This window comes from Entelurus aequoreus, linkage group LG01, assembly GCF_033978785.1.
Source record: "Entelurus aequoreus isolate RoL-2023_Sb linkage group LG01, RoL_Eaeq_v1.1, whole genome shotgun sequence".
Taxonomy (NCBI): domain Eukaryota; kingdom Metazoa; phylum Chordata; class Actinopteri; order Syngnathiformes; family Syngnathidae; genus Entelurus; species Entelurus aequoreus.
In genome coordinates this window covers 20,720,070-20,730,991 of record NC_084731.1, presented here as the reverse complement: position 1 = coordinate 20,730,991, position 10,922 = coordinate 20,720,070, and the positions used below count along the sequence as shown (strand labels likewise).

Here is a 10,922-nt window from a genome sequence, read left to right as displayed (position 1 = left end):
AAATCAGAATAATCACACTCTAGATCTGTGATTAATCATGATTAATCACAGGTTATTATGTGCTTTCATGACTAAAATTTGCTCTAGAAAAGACCCTAATATTTGGATACAAATGCAATTTTGCAGTCAGAATGTCATACAGTAGCAATTTCAAGTCACTGACTTGCTCAACTAAGTGCACTTTTTTTTGTGTGTGTGTCTTAATAGAAATATTGTCTGCTTAACTTAACAGAATAAAAGTAAACATATTTAACAGAATAAAAGTAAACATATGTCTTTAACAGGAGTCTGCTCTGCTTAACTAAAAAACGAATGAATTCAGTGTGCAGCTTCAGCTATCACTATGAACACTGCTGTGACAAAAAGAGAGGTGACATTTCAATTGTGCTTTATTAATGAAGGAGATCCCCTCTTAGTGAGATTATTGTCTTTATGCAATGTTGAGTAATTTGTCATTAAATAAAAGCATCACACAGACTCATAGCTCACTGAAGTGGAATAAATGGCACGCCACTAATAGTTGAAGTCACATGCCTCTCTTCTCTCACCAAAGACGATTATGTTTTTCAAAGGCATATTTGGCAACCCCATTTAAGTAGCATTCAGGCTGGCGGCGCCACCCTTACATTCATGTTTTTCTTTAAGATACTATTTTAAACTTGATGTGTGCCGATGATAAGAAATATTGTTGCTGCAATACTAACTAATTACCTCAGTTTTATCTAAAGTTCCATCTAGGTTTACTTTGAGGCAAAATGGGCGCAGAGCACATCGCTCTAACTGGTGTGTGATGTAATCACTGCCTCCGACATCAGTGTTTTTCAACCTTTTTTGAGCCAAGGCACATTTTTTGCGTTGAAAAAATGCGGAGGCACACCACCAGCAGACATCATTAAAAAACTAAACTCAGTTGACAGTAAAAAGTCGTTGTCGCAATTGTTGGGTATGACTTTAAACCATAACCAAGCATGCATCACTATAGCTCTTGTCTCAAAGTAGGTGTACTGTCACCACCTGTCACATCATCCCCTGACTTATTTGGAGTTTTTTGCTGTTTTCCTGTGTGTAGTGTTTTAGTTCTTGTCTTGCGCTCCTATTTTAATGTTTTTTTTCTCTTTATTTGGTATTTTCCTGTAGCAGTTTCATGTCATCCTTTGAGCGATATTTCCCACATCTACTTTGTTTTAGCAATCAAGAATATTTTTGTTGTTTTTATCCTTCTTTGTGGGGACATTGTTGATTGTCATGTCATGTTCGGATGTACATTGTGGACGCCGTCTTTGCTCCACAGTAAGTCTTTGCTGTCGTCCAGCATTCTGTTTTTGTTTACTTTGTAGCCAGTTCAGTTTTAGATTCGTTCTGCATAGCCTTCCCTAAGCTTCAATTACTTTTCTTAGGGGCACTCACCTTTTGTTTATTTTTGATTTAAGCATTAGTCTCAGTTTTACCTTCACGGTGCCTCCCGCTGTTTCCGACATCTACAAAGCAATTAGCACCGGCTGCCACCTACTGATATGGAAGAGTATTACACGGTTACTCTGCCGAGCTCGAGACAGCACCGACACTCAACAACAACACATCATTTGCAGACTATAATTACTGGTTTGCAAAAAATATTTTTAACCCAAATAGGTGAAATTAGATAATCTCCCACGGCACATCAGACTGTATCTCACGGCACACTAGTGGTTGAAAAACACTGCTCTACATAATGTGCACTGCCTTCCGGCATAGGTCAAAACAAACACTTTGATTAATCGTCATTCATTTATGGTAACGCAATATTTTTTTTTATTAATCACATGCGTTAACATTGACAGCCCTAATATACAGTATATATAAAGTTTGTTATGTGTGACCATGTGTGTTGGCTTTTTGTGTTGGTTGATTTTTATTTATTTATTAAAGAAAATTGTGCCATGACTAGGGAAGGTTGTTTGGATTGGGACCTGAAATACTCACGTTGTCCACAAGATGGCAACAAAGTGGCAACAATAAATTTGCCAGATATTTTAAATTGATTTGAATTCTTATAAAACTCATGATGTTTCACGGGCCAAATTGAAGACGCCGGCGGGCCGTAGTTTGGACACCCCTGCTCTATGGTTTTCTGACATGCAATCGTGTCATGCAGTCATTCGGGTTGTAATCACAGAGCAAGGGGCAGGTGCAGCCATGGTCCAAAATCACTGGGGAGAAAAATATTTACACACACACACACACACACACACACACACACACACACACACACACACACACACACACACACACACACACACACACACACACACACACACACACGCACACATTCTTGTATTTCTTACCTTCTTGAGACCTGAGAAAAATGCCTACCTCTTTAGGACCACCCTTTCTAGATATATAAAGATTTGTATTTACAACATTAATAATATATACATACTATGCAAATATAAAAAAGCTCGTTGTGAAAAATTAGTTGGAATTTCACAAGAAAAAGGTCACAATTTCACAAAAAAACTTTGAATTTTGGCAGTATTATAATCATCATCGGCATCGCAGTCTCGGAAGACCATTGATTTCCTGTGCATAATAAAAGTCATCATTTTACTCAACGCAAGTCAACATTTTACAAGAAAAACTGAACATTTGTGCAATATTATGATAAAAGTTGGACTTTTACTCAAAAACAGTCGCAAATTTACAAGAAAAGCTTAAAATTTGGCAATTTTATGAAAAGAGTCGTAATTTTACACGACAAAAGTCACAATTTTATAGACAACTTTAAAAATTTGGGCGATATTATAATAATAATCTGAATTTTGCTCTGCAAAAATGATGACAAAAGTCACAATTTTACTCATAAAATGTCACAGTTTTACAAGAACAACTAAAAAGTTTGCAATATTGTGATAAAAGTCATAATTTTAGATGACAAATGTCACCATTTTGCACTAAAAAGTAATCATTTTTACATAAAAAATGAATAATTTTACGAGAAAATATTGCAATATTACAAAAACAGAAAAACTATGAGAAAATGTTCTCAATTTTATAAGAAAAAAGTCGACATGTGAGAAATGTATTTTTATTTTTTTTTACTTTTTGTTCATAATTAGTTTTTAATCTTCATTATTTTCTTCAAGTTATTACAGTATGTCTCTAATTACATATTTATTTTATTAAATTCATTTTGTCCAAAGGAGGCGCATTTCAATTTCTTGCACACACTTGTTATTTCATATGTTGACCACAGGGGGAACCAATGTGAAAAATCCCTCCTTTTTGGGACCACCCTCATTTTGATAGATGTCACCAGCAGGGGTGCAAATGAGACATTCTCTATTAGATGCAATGTTATTGGGACCATGATTTATGTCATCACTTGTTCACACCTCCTCATATGGAAGATACTTTTCCTTCTTCATGTCTCAAGAAGGGTAGAAATACAAGAACACACACACACACTCTGCCTTCAAGTGTCTTCCATCCCCAAAGACATCTGCTTCGTCATCACACTGCTCACGCACTCCCGCCAAACCATCATTTTAAGACCCAAATGGTGAGGATCAGCTGGCTTTATCATCCCCTGCACAGTGATGCACACGTTTGCCGCTTTATGTATCGTGCCGCGCTGTAACAAATGGTCAATCAGGTGGGGGAGACCATGAAGGAAAAGGGCACCTCCCTGACCGCTGAGTGTAATTGCTACCCCTCTAACAAGTAGCGAGGTTTAATAAAGCCGTGCAGGGTAAACATGCTGCAGAATATGTATTACCATTTTTGAAAACTGCATTTGTTAGATCTGTTCTGCTCATTCCTAAGGCCTTGTGCAATATGTGTATCAGATGTTCACAATTGAATGGCAGTGGTCGGGTGTAAAAAAAAAAAAAAAAAAAAGACTATAAAAACAATCCATTTAAAACCGCAGTTATCTGTGACCATTCCATTTTTATAAGAGCTTCTCGTCTGGCAGCATTCCCTGGCTATGTGGTCGTTTGTATGCCGGGTCTGTCACAGAGATCTTTGGCTCGCCGAACACAAGACAGTTTTCAGTTACAATTTCACGTTGTTTATTTTCATTCCCCTGAACATTGGTATGCATTGGAAAATCCAGAAGATGCAGGCGTTTGGTGCATTAAGGCTGTGGTCATAACTATGTATTTGTTGTTGAGGCGAATGTGCATTTCTGTTGGTTTACTCAAATTCTGATGTTTTTTTTAAAGGCCTACTGAAATTTTTTTTTTATTATTTAAACGGGAATAGCAGATCCATTCTATGTGTCATACTTGATCATTTCGCGATATTGCCATATTTTTGCTGAAAGGATTTAGTAGAGAAAATCGACGATAAAGTTCGCAACTTTTGCTCGCTGATTAAAAAAAACCTTGCCCCTACCGGAAGTAGCGTGACGTCACAAGCGGTAGTGCTCCTCACAATTCCCCGTTGTTTACAATGGAGCGAGAGATATTCGGAGCGAGAAAGCGACGATTACCCCATTAGTTTGAGCGAGGATGAAAGATTCGTGGATGAGGAACGTTAGAGTGACGGACTAGAATGCAGTTCAAGAGATATCTTTTTTCGCTCTGACCGTAACTTAGGTACAAGCTGGCTCATTGGAATCCACACTCTCTCCTTTTTCTATTGTGGATCACGGATTTGTATTTTAAACCACCTCGGATACTATATCCTCTTGAAAATGAGAGTCGAGAAGGCGAAATGTACATTCACAGTGACTTTTATCTCCACGACAATACATCGACGAAGCTCTTTAGCATGAGCTAACGTGATAGCATCTGTCTCAAATGCAGATAGAAACAAAATAAATAAATCCCTGACTGGAAGGATAGACAGAAGATCAACAATACTACTATCAGGAGACACCGAACCAAACACTGGACATGTAAATACACGGTTAATGTGTATTCGACGCCTATCGAAGCCTAGTGTAACCTGTATGTTACTCTAATAAAGCACTGTACAAGTACTAAATAAAACAGTTAATGAGATGTCTGGGCTAGATCAGAAGAAACTAAACTCAGCTCTAGGAATGGAGAGTAATAAAGACTGAACACAGGTTTCAAGTTTAAATGGTACCAAATTATATTAAAGAATAATAAGAAAAATAAACAAACAACATCAACATGTAAATTCAAATGGACATTCACATATTCCACAAGTTGACAGAAACGTTCAATATTTACAACAAATGATGTACTTAATTCCATCCTTATTTTTCTACCAACGATGGTATAGGCGCAACACAATTCAGAGTTCATTTAAACGGCCCCGCAAAGTCCACGTTGTGGTGGCAGTGTCCAGAGGGGTTTTAGTGAAGGGACGGGGGAAAGGTGAATGTTCAGGAGGACCGTAATGAACACGTTGCGTTTTGGTTAAAAAAAGAAGGAAAACAGAGGGCGGCTGCTAAGGAGCCTTCTACCCGCCCGGGGCTCGGTTGGGTGGATTCAGTTCAGTTGGTTGGTTCGGTTCCAGGCATAAAACTTCAGACTCTAGTTCGGGTTCTAAGCTCGCCATCCAACCTGGCCTGTATAAAAGGGCAGGACCAGTCAAATTTCCAGTGTGCACACAAAAGAAAATACATTCAAATACTAAATACTAAATAATACAACTGTATTCAAATAGCAAAGTATATTCCTTAATATTGTACAATAAATTCATAAATCCAATTAGAATAAATAATATAATAATTGTTATATCAAAATATTCATTTCTCTAAATGGTATCAAAATGTAAACACTGCATCCACAAATAGAGTGCTAGCAGACACAGTGATTAACTGGACTGCTTCATAAAGTGCCTTGGATGCATAGCACTGATAACCATCAGCAAGTAAAACAAACCAAGGACAATCAGACAATTGTTTAACAGTGATAGCATTTCATTCAATGTGTTACTATATTCAGAGAAACCGGCATATAAGTAGATGCTAACAGCTCCATTCAAAACGAATGCAGCGGCTAGGCTACGTAAAGCTACACAAATGCAACTCACTAGTGATGGGTCCGGCAACACCGATGCATCGGCGCATGCGTCGAGCTCATAGAGCGATACCCTGTGTCGGTGCGCGTATCGCTTTTAGAAAGTCACGTGACCGAACACGAGCTGTTTTGGTCACGTGACCGCTCATGAGCTGTTCTGGTCACGTGAACGCTCATGAACTGTATCGCACTGACGCCTGCGTGCCAAACTGTGTTTATTAGGAAGCGGCGCAATGCGTGTTGTTGACGAACACCGTTAGGGCAGCTTGTTGTCACTGTCACTCAAAGTTGCATTTCAAAATTACACAGAATAAATGTGTTTATTTTGTTTAGAATTCAGATGGGTTTGATTTGGTGCGCGGCATATATTTGCTGTGCGGCGCACGGTGTGCGCGGAGGACGTTTGAGCACTGCGCAATTGCGCAGGCGCGCACCTTAGAGGGAAGGTTGCTCACAGGGCACAGAGGAGGCGTCAGTGCGATACAGTTCGCGTATCGGTCACGTGACGAAAGCAGCTCATGATCGGTCACGTGACTTTCTAAAAGCGGTACGCGCACCGACACAGGGTTTCGCTCTATGAGCTCGACGCATGCGCCGATGCATCTGTGTGGACCCATCACTACTGTTACTAGAAAAAGGTACAGGAATGACAGCGCGGCGAAGTTGGTAGAGTGGCCGTACCAGCAATCGGAGGGTTGCTGGTTACTGGGGTTCAATCCCCACCTTCTACCATCCTAGTCACGATACATGTTCACATTATTTATTGACTGTATCTAAAAAAGATAAAAATATATTTTTATTCAAATGAAGATATGAAATAATCCTAAATGAAATACAATGACTTGGTTTATATTATTGTATATACTAGGTCATAAAATCAGTGTCAGTTGAGTCGGTCCATAGGTTGCCTGTAGGGATTTTAATGTCCAGCAGATGTCAGTATTTAGTGACACAGTATCGACACAGTATCAATACAGTTTTGCAATGTGTCGAAACACTTCATGAAGCCTCATCAACCCATCACTACAACTAACCAATTCCGCAGATAAATCACACTCAAACACTCCCGCGGGACGACCCACGGCTCCGGTAGTCGGCTCCTACAGTTCGACATTATTACATGTCAGTTTAGAAGGCTTAGTTAATCATTAAAAGCGTAAAACCGAGTCACATACCTGCAGCAACCTCACACAGCGTGTCCCTCTCGCTCTCACCGGTAGCAGCCCACTTCCGGGTTTTATGCTATTCTGACAGCCGTGTTAGGTCATGTGACCGCGTGACGTAATGACGCACGCAAGGACAGCTTAGACGACGAATAAATAAATAAATAGAAAGGATATTTAATGGGGTTTTGTCACCTGGGTTACACTAGCAATGCTGTTGCTAACGACGCTAACTTAACAACGGGACCTCGTCAGAGCTATGATAAAAACATTAGCACTCCACCTACGCCAGCCAGCCCTTCTCTGCTCATCAACACCCGTGCTCACCTGCGTTCCAGCGATCGACGATGCGGTCGGCGGCCCGGAGACGTAGGAAGTCAAGGTGAGGTCGCCGCTAGCGCGTCTGCTAGCCAACAAAGTCCTCCTGTTTGTGTTGCTGTAGTCCGCCGCTAATACACCGATCCCACCTACAACGTTCTTCTTTGCAGCCTCCATTGTTCATTAAACAAACTGCAAAAGATTCACCAACACAGATGTCCAGAATACTGTTGAATTTTGTCGAAGAAAACAGAGCTCTGTGTATTGTGTCCAATAGGGTCCAAACACTTCCGTGGACCTCGCGACGTCACGCGCATACGTCATCCTCCAAAGGCGTTTTGAACCGTAAGTTCCCCGGGAAATTTAAAATTGCACTTTATAAGTTAATCCGGCCGTATTGGCATGTGTTGCAATGTTAATATTTCATCATTTATATATAAACTATCAGACTGCGTGGTCGGTAGTAGTGGGTTTCAGTAGGCCTTTAAGCTACTGATTTTTTTAAAGTGAAACAATAAATATTTTAGATATTTGTGCGCAAGAAAACTAAAAGCCCTTATCAATCAATTAATCAATCTATCAATGTTTATTTATATAGCCCTAAATCACGAGTGTCTCAAAGGGCTGCACAAGCCACAACGACATCCTCGGTTCAAATCCCACATCAGGGCAAGGAAAAACTCAACCTAATGGGACAATGACAAACCTTGGAGAGGACCGCAGATGTGGGGGAACCTGTGTGTTTGAACCTGACAGTAATTTGTTGTGAGTTCATGCAATGTGTTGGTTTTGTTCCTTGGAACAAGGTGATGTTCATGCCCGGTTCATTTTGTGCACCAGTAAAAAAAAACATACAACTTTGTCTTGAATTTAACAAAAATATATATAATAATATTTTTCACTAAAGAAGGGTTTGGTGAATGCGCATTTGAAACTGGTGGGGTTCGGTACCTCCAACAAGGTTAAGAACCACTGGTACACTGAGATCGTTGTATTCCGGTGAAAAACAATTGTATTGATCCAATGGCAAATTACGTAGGTAAAGTTCAAAGGGAGCTCATTTTAAAGTGAACATAATTAACTTAGATTACCTAGTTATGATCTGAAATGATATTTAACCATGTTAAAAAAAATCGAATTAAGTGTGTTTCTTTGACATTAACTCTTTGCTTTGTATGTCATACATATGCAGTTGTCAGTCTTCACATGGCGCCTACTTGCTGAATTCTCATGAATCATTCGTCTTCCGTCTTTATCTCAACAGATCTGGAATTTACCTGGATTTTCAACGAGTATCCGACTTTTGTGAAGCAGGACACTCGTCGTTTTATCTCGCAGGAGACGGGGAATCTATACATCGCTAAAGTCGAACCCTCGGACGTGGGCAACTACACCTGTGTCGTGACCCACCCCGTGACCAAGACTCGGGTCCAGGGCCCACCGACACCGCTGGTGCTCCGAACTGATGGTAAGCTCAGTTTCTTAAACACGTGTATGGCACAAGACAAACTCCGCTGACTTGTGCATGGGTCCATACTTGACAGCGTCTGGTTAAGGTAGGGGGCGCCGTATCGAGGGGAAAGGTTAGGACAATTCCAACGGTCCTGTAGGTTTGTGGTGACGACAGCTGCCCGAGGGGCATGTGTTTGTTTTTTTGTTCAACCCTGTGCTAATCTAATCAATCTATGGCCAAAAATGGGATGTGGAGGGGCGCTTTAGTGTTAATAGCTTCACCTTTATTGTTGGTTATTAAGCCAAAATACGTCCATTCTCCCGATGTTATCTCTCCGCTGTGTTAACCTGTAAGTACTCTGCCTCTGCTCGTTTTGTTCGCAATCACACGGCCCTGACAATGGTGCGCCGTCATGTCCATTACATCAATCAATGAATGTTTATTTATATAGCCCTAAATCACAAGTGTCTCAAAGGGCTGCACAAGCCACAACGACATCCTCGGTTCAGATCTCACATAAGGGCAAGGAAAAACTCAACCCAGTGGGATGTCAATGAGAATGACAATGAAAAACCTTGGAGAGGACCGCAGATACCGCAGGACCTCTAGGGGAGACCGGATAGAATGGACGTCGAGTGGGTCTAGCATAATATTGTGAAAGTCCAGTCCATAGTGGATCTAACATAATAGTGAGAGTCCAGTCCATAGTGGATCCAACATAATAGTGAGAGTCCAGTCCATAGTGGATCTATCATAATAGTGAGAGTCCAGTCCATAGTGGATCTAACATAATAGTGAAAGTCCAGTCCATAGTGGATCTAACATAATAGTGAGAGTCCAGTCCATATCTGGGCCAGCAGGAGACCATCCCGAGCGGAGACAGGTCAGCAGCGCAGAGATGTCCCCAACCGATGCACAGGCGAGCGGTCCACCCCGGGTCCCGACTCTGGACAGCCAGCACTTCATCCATGGCCACCGGACCTGTGCCCCGCCCCATCCACAAGGGAGAGGGGGGCAGAGCAGAAAAGAAAAGAAACGGCAGATCAACTGGTCTAAAAAGGGGGTCTATTTAAAGGCTAGAGTATACAAATGAGTTTTAGGCTGGGATTTTAAAAAAAAGAAAGTACCAGCGTTTTTCAGAGGCAGTATAGTAGCGTTTTTAATTCATTAGTACCGTGGTACTTTATTAGTACCGGTACACCATACAACCCTCATACAGAGTTAATCCACTATAATATATAATTACCACCATTTTTTATTAACAAAAGTCTTCCCCTCATTCCAATACTGCACAAAAGTGTTTGGTTTCGACCTTCTTATTGGTCCAGCTTCCATATTCCTTTGTATACCCTATTAGAAGAAATACTAGTATAACTAACGGAGCAAGGACAGGAACTGTGCGGTTGGTCTTTACACTGCAAAAAGTCAGTGTTCAAAAACAAGAAAAAAAGATACAAAAATGAGGGGTATTTTATTTGAACTAAGCAAAATTATCTGCCAATAGAACAAGACAATTTGGCTTGTCAAGACTTTCCAAAACAAGTAAAATTAGCTAACCTCAATGAACCCTAAAATAAGTATATTCTCACTAATGACAAGTGCACTTTTCTTGGTAGTGTTTTGCTCAATATGTTGAAAAATATTCTTAAATGAAGTAAATGCTAGTGCCATTATCTTGACATAATGATATGCGCTCGGCATTACATTTCTTGAAACCAGCAAACTTATACTAAAAACTAATTTATTGTTCTTAACGGAAAGGCAACAAGTTTTCTAGCCGCTCAGGCAAATCATATGGTCTAAAAATGCATTTTTCCATCGACAACATGACATCATCGCGCCAAGTGCGTGCTCTTTCAGTCAATTAGTGCGCATATATACAGCCCGGCCCCCGGCCAACATTTTTTTAATTGTAATTTTGAGGAATTTATTTGAATGTGCATGAACTATTTCTGTTCAAAATTGTTTGAAATGTTAAATGTTTAAATATTAACTGTCAGTTTACTGTACTGT

General features: G+C 40.2%; 1 protein-coding gene across 3 annotated transcripts in view; it reads left to right on the top strand.

Annotated features, from left to right (window-relative positions):
- Positions 1–10,922, top strand: part of LOC133649041 (contactin-4-like) — a 427,627-nt gene that overhangs the window by 235,754 nt on the left and 180,951 nt on the right. For 2 of the 3 annotated variants that reach the window (XM_062045746.1, XM_062045738.1), the window contains exon 1: positions 8,729–8,924. The exons of the other annotated variant lie outside the window; for it this stretch is intronic. The gene's annotated coding sequence lies outside the window, so the exon portion shown is untranslated. Of the gene's footprint in view, positions 1–8,728; positions 8,925–10,922 lie in introns of those variants that run through there. 3 annotated transcript variants of the gene reach the window in all.